This window comes from Rattus norvegicus, chromosome 16, assembly GCF_036323735.1.
Source record: "Rattus norvegicus strain BN/NHsdMcwi chromosome 16, GRCr8, whole genome shotgun sequence".
Classification (NCBI taxonomy): Eukaryota; Metazoa; Chordata; class Mammalia; order Rodentia; family Muridae; genus Rattus; species Rattus norvegicus.
In genome coordinates this window covers 80,025,499-80,044,271 of record NC_086034.1, presented here as the reverse complement: position 1 = coordinate 80,044,271, position 18,773 = coordinate 80,025,499, and the positions used below count along the sequence as shown (strand labels likewise).

Sequence of the window (18,773 nt, the reverse complement as noted above, 5' to 3'; positions counted from 1 at the left end):
TAATTAAGGAAATTTCTTTGTTTCTTGCAAGAACTGTGTCCAACAGAGGGCTTGCGATCCAGTTCAATTCAGTGAAATGTTGAGATAACACCCATGAGGATGCTTCTGGGAGTGATTCCCTGTGTGACATTAGAGCCCATTTGCTCTGTACTCTGGGTATCACCATGACTGGGCTTGGGTGTTACCAATCGCTTCAGTGCAGGGTAGAATCAAAACCAATACATAGTCAAAAACTGAGAGAACACAGCACAAAGCCAGGATCCCTCAGTAGAGAATTGTAAGAAGCAGCAAGAATGAGAACTGGATATGCTGCACGTGTATCCCCAAGAAAGAGACAAAAGTTAAGGCACGTGCAGAAAAATGAAAGACAAATGAGTTCATTAAAAATGAAATTGACCCCAACATTTTTCCTGAGGGGAGTTATTTAAGTTGAAATGAAAGGACCTCAGATATAATTTCAAACCACTGAAAATGAGTTTCTCCATAAGAGTAAATAAACACACATGTGAAAACTATATACATGCACACACATATTTGTACATACATGAAAAATAGCAACATCAATTTGATTTGCAACTTCAGTTTTTTCTGTACTATTTGAAAGAAATAGATAAAATAATTATGAATTTATGTTGATGAATATAAATGTGTAAAATTACAGTTTATAAAATCAATAGCAAGAAGTTGGGGGGTTGAGTTATTAGGAACAAATTTGTTTCATTATAAAAATTATCTTCATTTAACTAGTTGTCATTGCACAACTCTATTATAGCTGTATCTGTTCTTTTTAATATAGTAATTTTTTTAAAAAAATTGGTTATTGGTTATTCTATTTATTTACATTTCAAACATTATCCCCCTTCCCAGTTTCCCATCTGAAAGTCCTTATTCCACCACCTCCCCCTGCTTCTATGAGGATACTCCCCACCCTCCCACTCCCACCTCACTGCCCTAGCATTCCCTTATGCTGGGGCATCAAGCCTTCACAGAACCAAGAACCTCCCCTCCCATTGATGCCAGATAAGGCCATCTCCTTCTACATATGCAGCTGGAGCCTTGGGTTCCTCCATATGTATTCTTTGGTTGGTGGTTTAGTCCCTGGAAGCTCTGGGGAGTTGGTTGGTTGATATTGTTGGTCTTCCTACAGGAATGTGAATCCCTTCAACTACTTCAGTCCTTCCCCTAACTCCTCTGTAAGGGTCCCTGTGCTTAGTGAGATGGTGAGCTGCAAGCATTTGCATCTGTATCAGTAAGGCTCTGGCAGAGCCTCTCAGGAGACATTCATATCAGGTTCCTGTAAGCAAGTGCTTCTTGGCATCAGCAATAGTTACTGGGTTTGGGGACTGCATATGGGCTGGATGCCCGGGTGGGGCAGTCTCTGGATGGCCGTTCCATCAGTCTCTGCTCCACTCTTTGTCCCTATATTTCCCTTAGACAGGAGCAATTCTGGGTTAAAATTTTGAGAAGGGTGGGTAGCCCCATCCCTCAAGTGGGGGCCATGCCTATCCTTAGGATATGGTGTCTACAGATTCCCTCTCTCCTTTGTTAGGCATTTCAGCTAATGTCTTCCCTGTTGGGACCTGGGAGCCTCTTACTTTCCTGGCATCTGGAACTTTCTGTTGGCTATCTCCTGTTCCCCATCCCCCATCCCTACACAACTCTGTTCAATTTCCTGGCCCTCTGTATATCTCCACTGTCTCCTCCCACATCTGATTCTTTCTCCCCTTTTTCCTCTCCCCGTCCTTTCTTCCTCCCAAGTTCCTCCCACACTCTACCTGAGTATTTTGTTCCCTCTTCTAAGTAGGACTGCAGAATCCACACTTTGGTCTTCCTTCCCTAACCTTAAGAAAGAAATGCCCATAAACATACAAGATGCCTACCGAACTCCAAATACATTGGACCAGAAAAGAAATTTCTCCCATGACATAATAATCAAAACACCAAATGCATGAAACAAAGAAAGGATATTAAAAGCAGTAAGGGGAAAAAGGTCAAGTAACATATACAGGCAGATCTGTCAGAATTACACCAGACTTCTCAACAGAGATTCTAAAAGCAAAAAGATCCCTATCAGATATCATACAGCCCCTAAGAGAACAAAAATGCCAGCCAAAGCTACTATACCCAGTAAAATTCTAAATTAGCATACATGGTGACACCAAGATATTCCATGACAAAACCAAATTTAAACAATAACTTTCCACAAACCCAGCCCTACAAAGGACAATAGATGGAAAACTCCCACCCAAGGAGGGAAATTATTCCCAAGAATAAGTAAAAAATTAATCTTCTTTCAATAAACCCAAAGAAGATAGCCACACAAACTTAATTCCACTTCTAACAACAAAAATAACAAGAAGCAACAGTCACTGGTCCTTAATATCTCTTAATATAAATGGAATCAATTTCCCCATAAAAAGACACAGACTAACAGACTGGACACATAAACAGGACCCAGAGTTTTGCTGCTTACAGGAAATGCATATCAGTAACAAACACAGACACTACCTCAGAGTAAAAGGCTGGAAAAAATTTTCCAAGCAAATGCTCCCAAGATATAAGCATGAGTATCCATTTTAACATTGAATAAAATTGACTTTCAATCATAAGTTATCAAAAAAAAAAAAGATGAGGAAGGCCATTTCATCAGAGGAAAAATCTACCAAGATGAACGCTCAGTTCTGAATATCTGTGCTCCAAATTCCTGCTTTCAATAATTACATTTCTTTTACACAAGTGTAACAATGATAAAATGGCAGTGAGAGTTAAAAAAGTAGTAGTATGTGGTCATCTCATTCTCAAGCCAAGATGCTCCTGGGATGCCTTCCAGCCCTGCAGATACAATTTTGCTTCATTTAAAAGCCCAGATTCAAAGGAGATGTGCACAAGGCATAGTCTTCTACATGACCAGTACTGGGTAGAAACCAAGGGCTAAGTCTCCCTGTAGGGCGTCCTTCAAGTTAAGTTTTCATTTATCATTGAAATAAATAATCCAGAATAGAAGACATTTTCCTAAGTTCACAGTGTTTGATCCTGGTAAACTTTGTGCCTTTACATTACAGTTTGGTTTCACCACTGACCCTCTATTCTTTAGGGGACTGCAGATATATTTCTCCTGAATCAACTTTGGGCCAAACTAACCATTTAATGCCTTCAGGGGTGGCACAATCAAGAGTGTCATATAATACATACTCTCGTTCAGATATAGTAGCGGTTTTTTCCACTTCATACCTGCCCTGTTGATGAGTGATAATCTGTTCTTAGAATTGTGTCAGGGGGACACCACCGACCGCAGACATAACAGCTTGAAATAAGTAAGCATGGGCATTTAGTCCTTAGGCATTCAGTAAACTTGATACCTTACGCATACAGGAACCTCACCCACAGGGAATACACTAATATATAATAACTTCCCTTTCCTTAGGATGTTAAGGGATTTCACCTCAAGAAAGGGATCTTTAGACAGCCTTCTCTTGAATCAATAATGTGATTGGTTTGATCATAGTACAACTGTAGCACAATGGGTTCATTAGAGCATCATATTGAGATGAGGCCACAGCACCACAGAAGGCACTAGGTTCACCTTTGTGTCTGCAGAGGATTTGAAATCTATTGCAAGCTTTGGTTCTTATTTACCAAATTCAACAAATGCTTACTACCTTCATATAACTGAGGAAGATAAGAGTGTTTGGAATTTGATGAGAAATATTTATCAGTACTGGTCCTGTCAAAAGGGTAGTTTATCCTGGAATAAATAGTTATAAAAACACTACTTCCCTGGTATTATCAAAACTTTGTTATTAACAGATCTCTAATCAGCCTTATAGAACTTGATGTATTGTGAAGGCCAAGCGCTGGGTTTTCCAAACACCTACATTATGAAAATATGTTCTTTCCTACAAAATATATTAATTCAATACTCATTTTATTAATAAATGTCTTTCATGTTAATTTTATATCTGGAAACTTCCCATGTTCTCTTGTATCAAATCCTAGTGACCTGTGCTTCAAATACTCTGTTAGCTTATAGTGGTTTATGAATTTAAAATTTATTTTCAATTTTCATATGATTTCCCAGCTGAATTATTGAGAAGCATGAAGGAAAATGACTGAGAACTGACATAACAAAGAAGGACTGCCAGGCCACACTGGGAACCCTGACTCTTGCTTACATAACTGCCTCCTGGTTCTGCCTAGCTGTCAGGGGCAGAGGCAAGCAGGGCACTTGACAAATGCCATCCTAGTAATAGTTACCCTTCCTGTTGACAAATCACTCTGGCAGGAAATTCCCAAAGAGACATATTTTCCTTATGTATCTTCAAATTAAACCACAATGTTTCTTTACTGTTCGAAGAAAATGAGAAAATAACTGCCCTCAACGATAAAGTCTCTGTATGCTATGCTTAACAGAATTCCCACCAGGGACCATTGCACAAGAGCCTTGAGAGTGACCTGTCAACAGCCTCTTCAGACCCTTGTCACACTCTGATGTATGTACTTCAGGACCTGGAGCCGGCTTGTGCCTTGCACTGACCTGTGGGAGCATGTCAGACCCACAAGGCGAGTGCAGGGAAAGACACAGCCAAGGGCCGTAGCCTCTAATATTCATGGATTCATAAATTCATGAATGCTTTGCAGGGCTTGTGCAAGAAGGCCCTGCAGGGTTCTCCCAATCGCCTTCTCACAGAGATGAGATTACACAGAAAACATCCAAATTTATTTGTATTGAATTGGAGGGAGACACTGGGGCAGAAATAGGAGAAAAAGACTTGAACTCCGTGTATAATTGATTTGGAAATCTATGTGTGTTTTTGGTGCATGTGTGTATGTTCACGTGCATGTGTATATGTGCACATGCATGTGCACATGTATGTATGCACATATGCATACATGCATGTTTCATTGTATATATATTATCTCCAGATAAAAATTTAACTTTATAATAGAGACTGTAGAACTCTTATGCATATTGGCATATGATTAAAGCACATATGTAAATATACAAACATTAAATCTATATATTTACCTACATATAAATCTAATTAAACAATTATAAGCTATATGTCCATTAAATGTTATATGCTTAATACATCATATTGTGATAGAATCTGAAACCTTCCAATTGATCTTTTTGTCTATTAAGAAAACATTAAGATTTTTGGAATTTATTTCTTTTAATTTTATATGTATAAGCCTTTTACTTGAATGTATGTAAGTGTATCATGTGAGGCTAGTGCCCTTGCAAGCTAGAGGATGATGCTAAATCCCCTAGATATTGAATTACGGGAGGCTGAGATATCTTGTAGGTACTGGAAAATGAACCTGGAACCTCTGTAAGAGCAGCTAGTGCTCTTACTCACTGAGCCATCTGTCCAGACTCTTACTATTATATGTATATTGTATGTCTGGGTATGTATATACCACGTCCATGTGGGTGTTGGTAGAAGTGAGTAGAGTGTGTGGGATCTCCTGGTGCTGGAGCTTTGAGCCACCCAACATGGATGCTTGGAACTGAAAATACACAGGTGCTTTGAAAAGCAGAAAACAACCTTAACTGCTAAACCATCTCTCTGGTCCCAGTTCATTGACTTTTAAAAGTAGAACATACTATTCTATGTACCAGAACTACTCTTAGCCATTTGATTTTAAAGTGATTTTAAAATATTTTATTTAAGAACATTGCAATGAATACACTAAAGGTTCATATATATTCTCCCAACTTTATATATATTAAATATAACTAAGGAAATGGCAAGGCATTAAAACCTTTCTTAAGACATAGCAAAATGACTGCACTTTCCAATGCAAATATTTTAATATGTTAATATCAACAGTAATAGGTGTCATGTGAAGTAGATTCTTGTTATGTGTTTTCATTTCAAAGTTTGTAATGGCTACTAAAATAGTATGAAATATACAATCAATGCAACCTTTCTCATTCATTTTTAAGTGGGTTGAATTACCTGAGAACTTTTTTAATAGAAGTTTAACAGTTCAATTAGAAAATCAACAAATTAATCTTATTTACTTATTCAGAAGCCACACTATTTCTTTGTATTCGCATGTGCACTTTTGCTCTCTGCAATGCTCAGGTCCTTCGAGCATGTGAAGCCTAGGAGAACAGAGGCTGAGAATCAAATCAACAGAAGTGCTTCCTGCAGATGCTGTCAGTCACCTTGGAGAGACAACATGATCTGACACTTGGGAATTATAACACACACACAACATAAGATGTTGAGGTCACATATTCAAAACCATTAATTCCTGTCTCCTTTCAGAGGGCAAGTCACGCCCCTTCTAGTTCTGAGTTCATAGAGATTAAAATTCAGTATAAATAAATTCAAAAATTGTAGGGTTAGGGTCATTGAAGGTCACCTATGATCCCCTAAGATCACAGAAGGTCACAGATGGTTCTGCTATGACATTTAATCACTGAGCCCTGAATGAAGATATTAGATTGTCTTCGCTGTGTTCTAATCAGCAAGCCCTATATTGGTAAATATAGGAAAGTAAATTAATACTCTTTCAAAGAATGTGCCAATTTTTGTGAAACCATGGGGTATTAACATTAAGTGCAGTGGAAGAACTCTGTATATGACCCATGGATGACTAGCACATTCACCTAATCTGCACAAACTGCGGTGTCTGAGTCATTTCTCCTGCTTAATAAACGAGGAGAGAGGAGTGAGTCAACACATTCTTCTCATTTAATTAAGGGCACCGGGTTTGAATTTCAAAGCCGTGTTTGTTTCTTCATTAACCTATTTTCACTCTGAAGAGATCTGCCAAGGAAAAGCACCTGTCTAGCTATGACAGCAAATGGAATGAGGGGTCCCTCACAGCCTTCACCCCACGGGGAACAGGATGCTCATTTGACCTCAGATAGGATCCCCAGGATCAAAGATTCTAATTGCCAGAATCATACAAATATATCATAAAGTAAAGCATATCATAATATCATGCTCTGCACTTTTGGATAAATGAGGTGTAGGTGAACCTGGACGTGTGTAGGGTTGCTCTCTGGGTGCAGTATAAAATAGAATTGGGATTCACCCTAAAGCTGCCTTAGTTTCAGGACCATGGAGAGATACAATGGAATCTGCATGCCTTCTTCTTGCCATCTACAATATCTGTAGGCAACCTGACTGTGGAGATTGTAAGATCTCCCATTAATGCTTCTTCTACTGGTGTTAGACACAAACTGTCACTATGAGCATCTGCTCATTTCCCTTCTCTCCTGGGCACAGTGAGGACTGGGTAGTCATGGGGGCTCACACATAACCTCAAGGTTACATCTGCACTACTTGACCTCATACACATTTCACCCAGAGATGTTAACATGCTGTGCCTACTTTATAAAAGATTAAGGGATAGAAAAAATATCACCAAACCAACAGAAAAAGACTTGCAGGAAGTATGTCTCTAAAAGCAACATGCACTTTTCATTAAAAAATGAAGAAATGTCTTGTATGGCATAAGCCCAGGCTGCTGTGAAAACAGTGCTTGAGATTTTCGTTCCACAAAGCACAGAGTATAGTGTCTCAACTCAAACCAGTGTAGCTTCACCAGAAAGTATGCTTTTCTACCTCTAAGTGAAAAGGTATGAAATCTCATGTTACAGTATTTGTGTTTATTCCTGTAGTCATTATATTTAAACGCTAAAAGGGATAATAGCACTTTTGGTAGACTGTATCTTTATTGGTAGGAAACTAACAATTTGATTAACTTATATGTTAGACTAACCAAAATCAACACGAAATCAACATTTGTGAACAGAAATAGCAAGCTAATTGTGGCCACTCCTTCTTATTGATTCAACATCCATGCAGCTAGCAATGAACAAGAAAGAAGCCTATGTACTGTGGGGTTAGTGTCTGGCTACAGCTTACAAACAGTTGGTGCAGGCCTGGTGGACAAAGTTGGAAAGTACTACAATAGAAACTTGCTATTACATATGGGAAGGATGAGCTTGAGCTTAAGGCGGGGGCTACATAGGAAGAGTATGGTGTCAGTGAGGTCTGAAAGGACTGTTGGCATTGCAGCTGAACATTGTAGGCTAGCGGGTCTGTTGGTCCTGATGAGGGGATGGTGGTGAGGTTTTTCACTAAGTGCTATTGGGGTCTCAGCAGAAATGTGGCTTTTAACATAAAATATGATGTTACTTGGTTATTTCCAGTGAATCATGAGCCCAGTGGTGACAGGTCTTTTCTATCTCATTCTGTTTCTTACTCCCAGAAGCTATGCCATGACTAATGCACTGGGGCAACTACAAGTCAGAGTTGACAATGAATCCAACCAAACTCAGGCTGAGTCAAAGCAAGAGGAGCAGGCAAGGTTGGGACCACACAAGTAAAGCAACAGGGAAGGAGCAGGCAGTTAGGAGGTGTATTGTAGGGAGGCCCAAATAAGAGGACTTTTCAAGATAAAAATATTTGCAAAGCACTTGAGAGAATGTAAAAATGTGAGGTAGACATAAAAGTAAGAATCATTCGTTGGTTTGCTACATGAGGGACCTGTAATGATGTCAAAAAGTCCACTTCTGCTGACAATACGAAAGTCCAGAGTCCACAGGCTGAAAGAGATTTAACTCTTCAGGTGGAGTGTAATGTGCTGCAATTAATTAAACCAAGTGCATTGGTGATTTATGTTGAGGTGGGTTGAGCTTCTGTTTAAGTCTAATTCAAGTTAATTAGTGACCTGAAATATCAATTTGCCTTCTAAACTTGTAGTCTGAAAACAAAACAAAACAAAACCAAACAAAACAAAACAAAACACTGGTCTGTGGATAAGGTGTTTCTTTGTGGTAGGATTAGCTGTGACCAATATCTGATACACATGAGTTAAGGAGGAAAGGGTTTATTCTGGCTGACAGCTCCAGGGATGTGGACTATTCTGGCAGGGAGGGTGTGGTGAAAGGAGCAAATGCAGGCGGCTGGTCACATTGCATTCATAATAGGGAGAGGCAAATGAATGCTCTGCTCCGCTAACTTCCCCCGCTTCATTCAGTCAGGGTCACAACCTACATAATTGTGCTACACCTATGATGGGCCTTCCCTCCTCAATTAACCTATTCTACACGATCCATCCTATATTTAATGGTTTGTTTACAGGCTAATTTTACATCTATCACGCCAACAATCAAGGTTAACCAACACACAGACCAATATAAAAACCCACTGCCTGCCTTCCCTTGAAGTACCAAAGGGCAGCTTGGGAGCCCCAGTTTGACACATATACCATTGTCTCTATAGCTGTGAATGAATTCACCCTTCAGTGCCCCTCGTTCATAAAACACATACTTATTTTTCTACGCAAGCTTTGCTATTGTTGGTATTGTTACACAGAGAGATCTGATAAGGAAAAGTCAATCTACCTTTTAAAATTAAAAGTTATGAATGCAAAACAATGTGGACAGTGTTTAACAAAGCCATGATTTCTGACCTTGTTTCTTACCTATAGCCTGCTAGGACTTTTATTGCTGGAAGGGAATATCTTAAGTCAACAGTGCTGGATCACTCCAGAACTTTCCTAGGTGCTGAGTCTCTCCTGAGAGAAATGCCCAAAGCTCCCAAGATACCTCTCTAAAGATGAGGAGAAAATAATTATAAAATTTAGCTTGCATGTGGGGTTTGAATGCTGGTTAGGACAGTGGTCTTCCTGGTTTTTATTTAAATGCGTGGAGAGATAATTCTGAGTTCACCGGTTAATGGTTACACAAATTGTTCTCAAATAGTTCCTCTAATTTTAAAAATTAATGTAATTGCCTAAATACCCCGACAGGTTTATTTCATCCATGATATTTATGCATGGCAACATGGACATCACTATGTGGCTTCATTCCACTGTCTCCACTCCTCTTCCTGTCTCCCTTTTACCCTCCACGTCCTGGTGAACAGGCTTAGTATGGTCACAGGCAAGGAGATGGTGAGCTAGTGTTTACAGTAAAGTCACTTCCCATTCTGCACTCATCACTGGCAAATTACTTTATACTTGGTGACACCTTTTTAATCTTTTAAACTGATTTTCTTCCAGTGAAGAAATGGCGGATGCATTTATCAACACAATATATAGGGAACACACTTTATTACACATAGTGACCAAACACAACCTAGACTACCTCTGGCCAGTGAAATGCAAGCCCAGTTAGAATCAAATTGGAAACACACCTATTCCTAAGAGTTCCATGAGCAGCCTACTACAGGCTACTTCTGGGTTCTCAGAAAGACTCGGAGGGCAAGTCTTCTTGGGGGTTATCATATTTTGCTTCAGACTGACAGCTTACTAACTGAGTAGAGATGACACTTAAGCGTACGCCGCTTCCTCGAGCATGATGCAAATGAATCCTGACACAAGTAAATTGTAAGTACGTTTACCCTTTCAGAAGTCAGGCAAGATTGCAGAGAGTTGCCTCATAGCCAATTATTATTTTGGCAAAGAGATGATTGAAAATTTAAATTCCTTATTTAGTCACTTAGACGTGTAGCCATTCTCATTCAGAAGAGGTGAGCTGATTTGTCTTAATTTAAAAATAAATGTTGATGTCTACTTTTCAAATATAAGATGTGAAAATATTGTAAACATATATAAAACTATCTGATTACCCTTAAATTAAATATGCAAATGTCACACACAAGATCAACTATCCCTCCAGCCACCACTGTCTTGTTTTCAGATTCTGTTTCTGAAGAATCCATTCCATGCCCAGTGTGTAATGAGCTACACATTTTTAAGTGCTGTGCTGTGAAAATTGCAGCAACCGAGGTTAAAGTAACTTGGGTGAATTTATTCCTGATTTTTTTAAAGTGTCAGAACTTTTCGATCCATTTCTGGATGGTTCGTAGGGATTGTGAAGGTGAACATGATCATTTCAGTGAAAGCAGCTGTCTTTACCATCACGCTGTCTCTGCTGACAGCTTGGTAAGGTGCAGTTGAACTGTACCTCCCCTAAACACTGAATGTGTGGTTCTTGGTCTTACTTTAGAAGAAACCAGCCAAGGCCTTGGAAAGTTCTCACGCTAGGAAATTCTTTTTAGGGAAAATAGTTGATAAAACTTGCTACATGCTTAACTGTCTAATCTAGCTTAATTGTGCTTCTTGTCTAATTGAGCTTAATTCATAAATAATGAAACAGAGTATTAGGTACAACATGAAATACAGAAAACAAAATAAAACTACCAGAAGTCTGGACTCCCTGCTCTCCATAGACCAGCTAGGGATATATCTTGCATAATCTGATTAAATCTTAATAATTACTTACTTTGAATAATTACTTACTTTGATTTAAAAATAATTCCACAAATAAATTAAATACACATCAATATACATTTACATATGAAAATATACATACACACATACACACACACATACTCACACACACATACACACACACGTACACACACACACTCACTCATACACACACACACACACACACACACACACACACACACAGAGCAATGCCCAAAGGAAAATATAGAGAGATACAACCTAAGGTACTAAGCAACTATCAATATTTGTTTTTTCAATGTTTATTTAGATGCCTTGTTCTTTTTAATATTTGAGGTATTTGAGCATATTTTTAAAACAATGGACCTAAGACAAAAATCTAATCATATCATTTCTTTCCCAGGGCAGGGGTGACTTTAACGAACTCCTCATTTTATAGCTAGTACCTTTCAATGCCTGATGCAGGAGGTTTTTGATAAATGTTCACTGAAGAAATGAATGACTGAGCAAATGCACAGACTCACTGGAAAGACCAACAGTTGCCAGCTTGTTAAAGCAATTCAGATCTTTGCTGGGTAAAAATTTGTCTTATTGTTCCTACTGTCATTCTGGGAAGATTAACTCAGAACTGGAAGCTGCTATGGTTATATCCCCACTACCAAGGTCACAATGTGCCAAGGTCAGCCAAGTGCAAAAGACTAAGGAGACCCACTAAGATGATGAGGCAGTTCTAGAACCTTCTGCCTCAAAACAACATTGTATAGATGATAGTCTACAATATGCTTAAAACAATGTCATATACTCAACGATGTACAGCTCAGATCATCCTAGGGGAAACTCTTCTCAATATTTTCCCAAAATAACAACCCTGGCAAATACCACTGACCGGGTTTTCTGATCCTTCTCTTTTTACCCTTGAGTTCTAGACAGTTTGCAGGTTTTTTAAATAATGAATTAATGGAGATTGCATGGGTTATTTTACAAAAATATTGGTTAAAACTGATTTAATCCCCATCATGATTGGATTTTGCAATGCCTAGGGCATTAGTGAGGTGCACCTCAGAGAGGATTGACTAGCCTCAGAAGACCTGTCCTATATGTTGGTCGCACCATCCTAAGGGCTAGAATCTTGGACTAAATAAAAAAGGAAGAAGGAAGAAAGGCATCTGAGCCCCAGCACTCATTTCCCTGTCTCTTGATCCTCCAGGGTGTGATCAGACAGCTTCTAGCTTCATACAGGGTTGGTCCTGTGCCTGTCTTCTCTGCCTCAATGGGCCATACCCTCTAAGTCCTGTAGCCAGTAACAATTTTTCCATATTACTTTGTTTACTGTCAGCAATGGACAAACCAACAATTATAATCCAAAAATACACTCCATTTGCTGGACAATAAGAAAAAGTAGGTATGTCTTACAAATCATATGTCTTACAAATCCTTCTGGAGACTCATTGTTTCTCCATATGCATAGGCTGTGTGCACTAGTGGGAATTAACAAATCACAGGGAAGAAGCAGAAAGGACAGGCCATTGGCTAGATGACATGTCTTGATTGTGCTGCTACCTTCACAGAGAGCTGGGTCCTTGAGTACCCTCTCTTCTGCAAAATTAGAAGTCCTGTGCATGCCAGCCACAGCATTTGATTGGAATGAGCATGTGTGTCCCTGACAATCACTGTGTAACATCTATAGCACTCCTGGGGTATGTTCATCACCTTGACGAAGGGCTCCACGTCACTGTGAGGAAGGGGCTTGTCCCAAGAAGATTGTGGGTAAATGGAGTTGAATGTGACTGTGGGCAGCTCTCTATGATCATGCTTTTTAAAACTCTGCTACAAAATTGACACTCATTGTGATCACTGTATAACAGGTCTGTCTTTGGTTATATCAGAAAAATATGACAAAACCATATGTTAAAGTTTCTAAGACTTTTGCCCTATTTTGGACTCCCTGTTTTCTTTTTCTGCATTCCCAGTGCCCAGGTTTGTCTGTCCAAGTTTCTAAAACTTTTGCCTTGTTTTGGATTCCCTGTTTTGTTTTCCTGTATTGTCAGTGCCCAGGTTTCTATCTGGTCATTTCCTTCTGTAAACAGCAGCTTCAGACATGATCACTAATGAGGTCTCTACCAAGCCTAGAGTGGCCATAAGTACAACTGGCTCTCCAGCCCCTGGCTATCTGTGAAGGTTGCAGATAATACAACTCACATCACCTAGCCAATGGCCTTTCCTTTTAGCTTCTTCCCTTTAACTTGTTAATACCCACCAGACCCAGCTTGTATATACTGCATATGCATGTAAGGAAGCAGTGAGCCTCCATAAGACACCAGTTACAATATCAACTACTTGGAGTGGGAGTGAGATTCAGCAATGAAATTCTGCTTCATCTAAAATCCATGTACTTCCCAGTGTACTGTTGAGTAATTTTATTTTATTTGACAGGATATGCAGGTGCTTACACTAAGGGATGAATCTCTGTCTTGGGTAAACTTATTTCAGCACACAAAAAAATGGAGTGTGTAAAACAGAAAATCCTTTCAAAAGATCATGAAATGTTTCTTATCTCTCAAGAGGTCACCATAAAATTTATAAAATTTATTCTGGCGCAGGAATCCCAGACATAATTTTGCCGGTGAAGCTGAGGACAGAAAGTCCACACAGATATCAGGTGACCATGGAAGCTCCTAAATAGAAGTTCCAACTCCTCATTTCCACACCCTGATTTCCCAAATCCCCGTCTGTGTGATGCCACACTTCAGAGGTTTCAACTGTAGTAATGTCCTCCTTCTAACCCATCAGGACTTTCCTGTTCTGTATGATAATCAGCCTCACTAAGGTGGCATATGTAAACCAAGGGTGTAGATGGGTTAAATGTGACACTTAAGATAGAAGCGAGTCCCTAACAAAATGCAATATGAATCAAGCTCTGAGAAGCAGCGCAAGGACAAGGCTTCTCTCTAAGCAAATGCATGTACAAACCTTGGTGCTAACAGCAAGTAGGTATGTTGGTCAGGAAATGTTTCTCCTGACATTTCTGCCTTCTGGAAGGACAAAGAACCCAGCAGAGAGTCCTGGTTAAAACAAACAAAATGGCAAGCACTCCAGAGAGTGCTCAGAGTGGGCTACACAAAAATTTACCCCTAAAGGTTGTGTATGATTAGCTCAGTGGGTTCTACATCATGAATTTCCAAGGAGCTTTTAATGAAGATATATAAGGTGGTTTCATGAGGCAAAGTGGCTATTTTTCCCTCCTAAATCAGGGTCAACCAGATCTCCTTTTTGAGAGGATTTTTCCCATGATTCTTTTGAGCAGCCCATTAAGGGTCCGAAATCACAATTCAAATGACATTAAAGTCTTTATGAGGCAGGTCCTTTTTCAGTGTGCATTTGGCATGTGTGGCAGTTACAAATGTGCCCTGATACCTTAGTTCCTGATACTGTTGGAATAAGCTGAGTTTTCTTACAAGGATGTTTTACCACAGTGGGAAAATGATTATCAGAAGACACAGCTCCCAAGACAGAATCAGGAATTGACTGAGGCAACCCCTTGCCTTCCCAGGATCAGATACATTTGGAATAGAGGAGGGTGTAGATAAGGCCAGGTTCTGCCCAGGTGTAGAACCTAAGTTTATACCCACTGACATAGAAGAAATGACTGTGTTACTGTGTTTAGAAGAGTAGACAGGATACAGGATATATGTATCAGAGTGCATTTATAGATATGTATGAGATTTTACCCCTTGATGGTGTCCACACACAGGAAGAATGAACAAGGAATGTGGACAAGAAACCTATCCCTGTGGGAATGGCTAGAGAGAAGGATTCAAACCTTACTTCCCTCCCAGACCCTGTGCTGCAGCAGCAGCAGCAGCAGCAGCAGCAGCAGCAGCAGCAGCAGCAGCAGCAGCAGCAGCAGCAGAATCAACATGGAGCTGTGGCCAGCTCTAGCTCCAAGAGCTTCAGAACTGAGTTTAAGAACATAACCAGACCCAGTACTTTCGGTGAGGATGAGGACAGCAGCTTTGTCAGAACCAATTCTTGTAGAGACCTTAAACGGTCTGGAAGAACAAACACACACACCCTCCCCCAAAGAGGAAGGCAACTCATACCACGTCCTCAGAGCATTGCCAACATAGTGTCCTGAGGGAAATGAGTTCACTCTAACAAGAAAATCTTGTAATAGAAAGTTGTGAAGCCTGACACAAGGGGAGGTGTCCAAGGGTAGGCTATCCAGAAACAGAACACTAAATGAACATGTTCTGTTGTTCTGTGTCTCCCTGTAAAGGAGAGAATGGCCAAAAAAGCTTGTTTAGAATAATAGGGTAATAAAATGTGTAAATATTTCTGGCAGAAACTCTAGAAACAAAATATAAATGCAACAAAAAATTGTAAGCTACTAATAATGCAGTGTTTGGTGAAATTGAACAAAATTATGGAATAGGAAAGGCACAGCATGGAATCAACAAGAAACAGATGTTAAGAGTTTCTAGGCTGTACAGATTGGCAACAAGTGAGGAAGGTGAGAGCCCAAAGAACATAAGAGCTGTAGGGTCGGATCTGGCTGGTGGTTTACTAATATTTCAGAAGATGGCCACCCACAGGCAACAGTAAGCAGAGGTTGGGGAATCCTATGAAAGAGGGGGAAGAAGGAGTGAAGGAGCCAGAAGGGTCAAGGACACAATAAGAAAACCCATATGTGCCATAAAATACAGATACTGTGTTCCACTCTACAGACCCAAAGAAGTCAAACAAGAAGGAAGGCCCAAGTGAGGAAGCTTGAATCTCACTTATAAGGGGGAATAAAACAGTCATAGTAGATGGATGGAGGGCAGTAACTGGGAGGGGGGGATGAGGAAGGGAATAGGGGATTCAGATCAGGGGAAGAACAGGAGAGATGGCTAGATGGCCATAAAAGTGAGTGGATGTCTGCAGCTGACAGTAGTGAGGAGGTAGGGGCATCTCCAGGATGAGACAGAGACCTGGGATAAGTTAGGTACTCATGAATCAATGCATTGGGGATATGGAACCTGAAGAGGCTACCTCCCATAGCCAGATAAGAACCGAAGTGAAACAATAGAAACACCAATCTACCCATAAAACTTTCAACCCCAAATTTATCCTGTCTACAAGTAATGCAGGCACAGGGGAGGAAACAGAGACTGAGGAAATGGCCAACCAATAGCCTACCCAACTTGAGACCCATCCCATGGGCAAACACCAATCTCTAACACTATTAGTGATATTCTGTTGTGCTTGCAGACAGGAGCATGTTGTCCTCTGAAAGGCTCTACCCAGCAGCTAACTCAGATATAGATACCCACAGCCAAATAGTGGATGGAGTTTGGGGACTGTTATGGAAAAATAGGAGGATTGTAAGCCCTGAAGAGCATAGGAACTCTACAGGAAAACCTACAGAGTCAACTAACCTGGGCCCTATGGGTTGGGTCTGAAACACTGACCAAAGAATATACACAATCTGGACCAAGGCCTTCCTGCTCATACGTAGTAGAGGTGCAGCTTGGTCTTCATATGTTCCACCTAGAGCAGGGGCTACCCCAAAAGCTGTTGCCTATACACAGGGCTTGTTCTACTAGCTTGACTGCCTTGTCTGGCCTGGGAGAAGAAGTGCCTAGCTTTGCAGAGACTTGACATGTATAGGGGGTGGGGGTGGAGAATATACCTAGGTAACCCCACCCACTCATAGGAGAAGGAGAAGGGGAATAGGGGGAGGATTTTAAGAGGGAATAACTAAGGATGGAGCAGAGAGTGCAATGTAAAATGAGTAAGTAAAAAAAGTAAAATTTAACTTAAAAACCTAGAAAGAAGAAAGAAAGAAAGAAAGAACGAAAGAAAGGAAGAAAGAAACAAAGAAACAAAGAAAGAAACAAAGAAAGAAACAAAGAAAGAGGAAGAATCAACTAACCTGGGCCCATAAGAACTCAGAGATTGAACTGTCAACCAGAGAGCATGTGTGGGTTGAACTTAGGCCCTCCAAACATACGTAACAGTTGTGCAACTGGGTCCTTATATGGGATGCCTAAATCAGGCTCAGGAGATGTCTCTGACTACATTGCTTGCCTTTGGATATCTTTTCCCTAACTGGGCTGCCTTGCCTAGCCTCAATAGAAGAAGGTTCACCTAGTCCTACTGCAACTTTATATCCCAAGGCTAGTTGATCCATTGGAGATCTCTCTTCTTCTGAGAGAGGAAGAGTAGATAGGGAAGGGAATGTAGGGGGAGGGAAGTTCTCAGTGGATACCGGAACAAGAAAAGAGCCTGGCACTCCTGGGATGGGAAGGGAGTATTCTCACTGCTTGACCCCACTAGGCACCTCCATATCCCTAGGCCCTCGCTCATCCCCCAGCCCATGAATGAAAGAAGGCAGCAACATATCACAAGGCTGTTAAGGTATCGATCAAGTTAGTGATGCTTATCAATGAGGTCAATGAGGGGAATTTGACTAGTTATCTGGCAGGGCAAGATCTAAAAGGATTTATGTATTTGTTAGAATTTTATACTGAGCTATATCCCAGAATTGTCAATTTATTTTTCTTATTTTGGAGCAGGGAGTCAGTAAGTCAGTTCCCAAGGTGGCACCGAACACATTCCATAGGTCAGGTAGCCTGAGGAGCTGGGATTACAGGCGTGCACCACCAACTCTAGCTAATATCTGTGTCTTTTTTTATTGGATTTTTTATTTGCATTTCAGATGTTATTCCCTTTCCCAGTATCACAACATAAGCCCCCATCCCATCCTCCTCCCCTTCTTCTATAAGGCTGTTCCCATCCATATATCCATATCTACCCCCCAACATTCCCTTACACTGGGAGTTCAACCTTGGAAGGACCAAGGGCTTCTCCTTCCATTAGTGCCTAACAAGGCCATCCTTTGCTACATATGCAGCTGGAGCCATGGGGTCAGTCCATGTAGTCTTTGGGTAGTAGTTTATTCCCTGGGAGCTCTGGTTGTCTAGCATTGTTGTTCTTATAGGATTGCAAGCCTCTTCAGCTCTTTCAATCCTTTCTCTAATTCATCCAATGGAGGTCCTCTTCTCAGTTCAACCTTTTGCTGCTAGCATTTGCCTCTGTATTTGACATGCTCTGGCTGTGTCTCTCAGAAGACATCTATATCCAGTTCCTGTCTGCATATACTTCTTAGCTTCATCAATCTTATCTCGTTTTGGTGGCTGTGTGTGTGTGTGTGTGTGTGTGTGTGTGTGTGTGTGTGTATGTGTGTGTATGTGCCACATGTGGGCATGTGGGGCAGGCTCTGAGTGGCTGTTCCTTCAGTGTCTGTTCCAAACTTTGCCTCCATATCCCCTCCTATGAATATTTTTCTTCCCCCTTTTAAGAAGGAGTGAAGCATCTGCATTTTGGTCGTCCTTTTTCTTGAACTTCATGTGGTCTCTGGATTGTATCTTGAGTAATTCGAGCTTTGGGACTAATATCCACTTATTAGTGAGTGCATACCCTGTGCGTTTTTCTGTGATTGGGTTACCTCACTCAGGATTATATTTTTTAGTTCAATCCATTTGACTATGAATGTCATGAAGTCATTG

The 18,773-nt window shown here is 40.5% G+C and overlaps 1 protein-coding gene across 2 annotated transcripts in view; it reads right to left on the bottom strand.

Annotated features, from left to right (window-relative positions):
* Positions 1-18,773, bottom strand: part of Csmd1 (CUB and Sushi multiple domains 1) — a 1,600,162-nt gene that overhangs the window by 476,439 nt on the left and 1,104,950 nt on the right. The window lies entirely within an intron of this gene.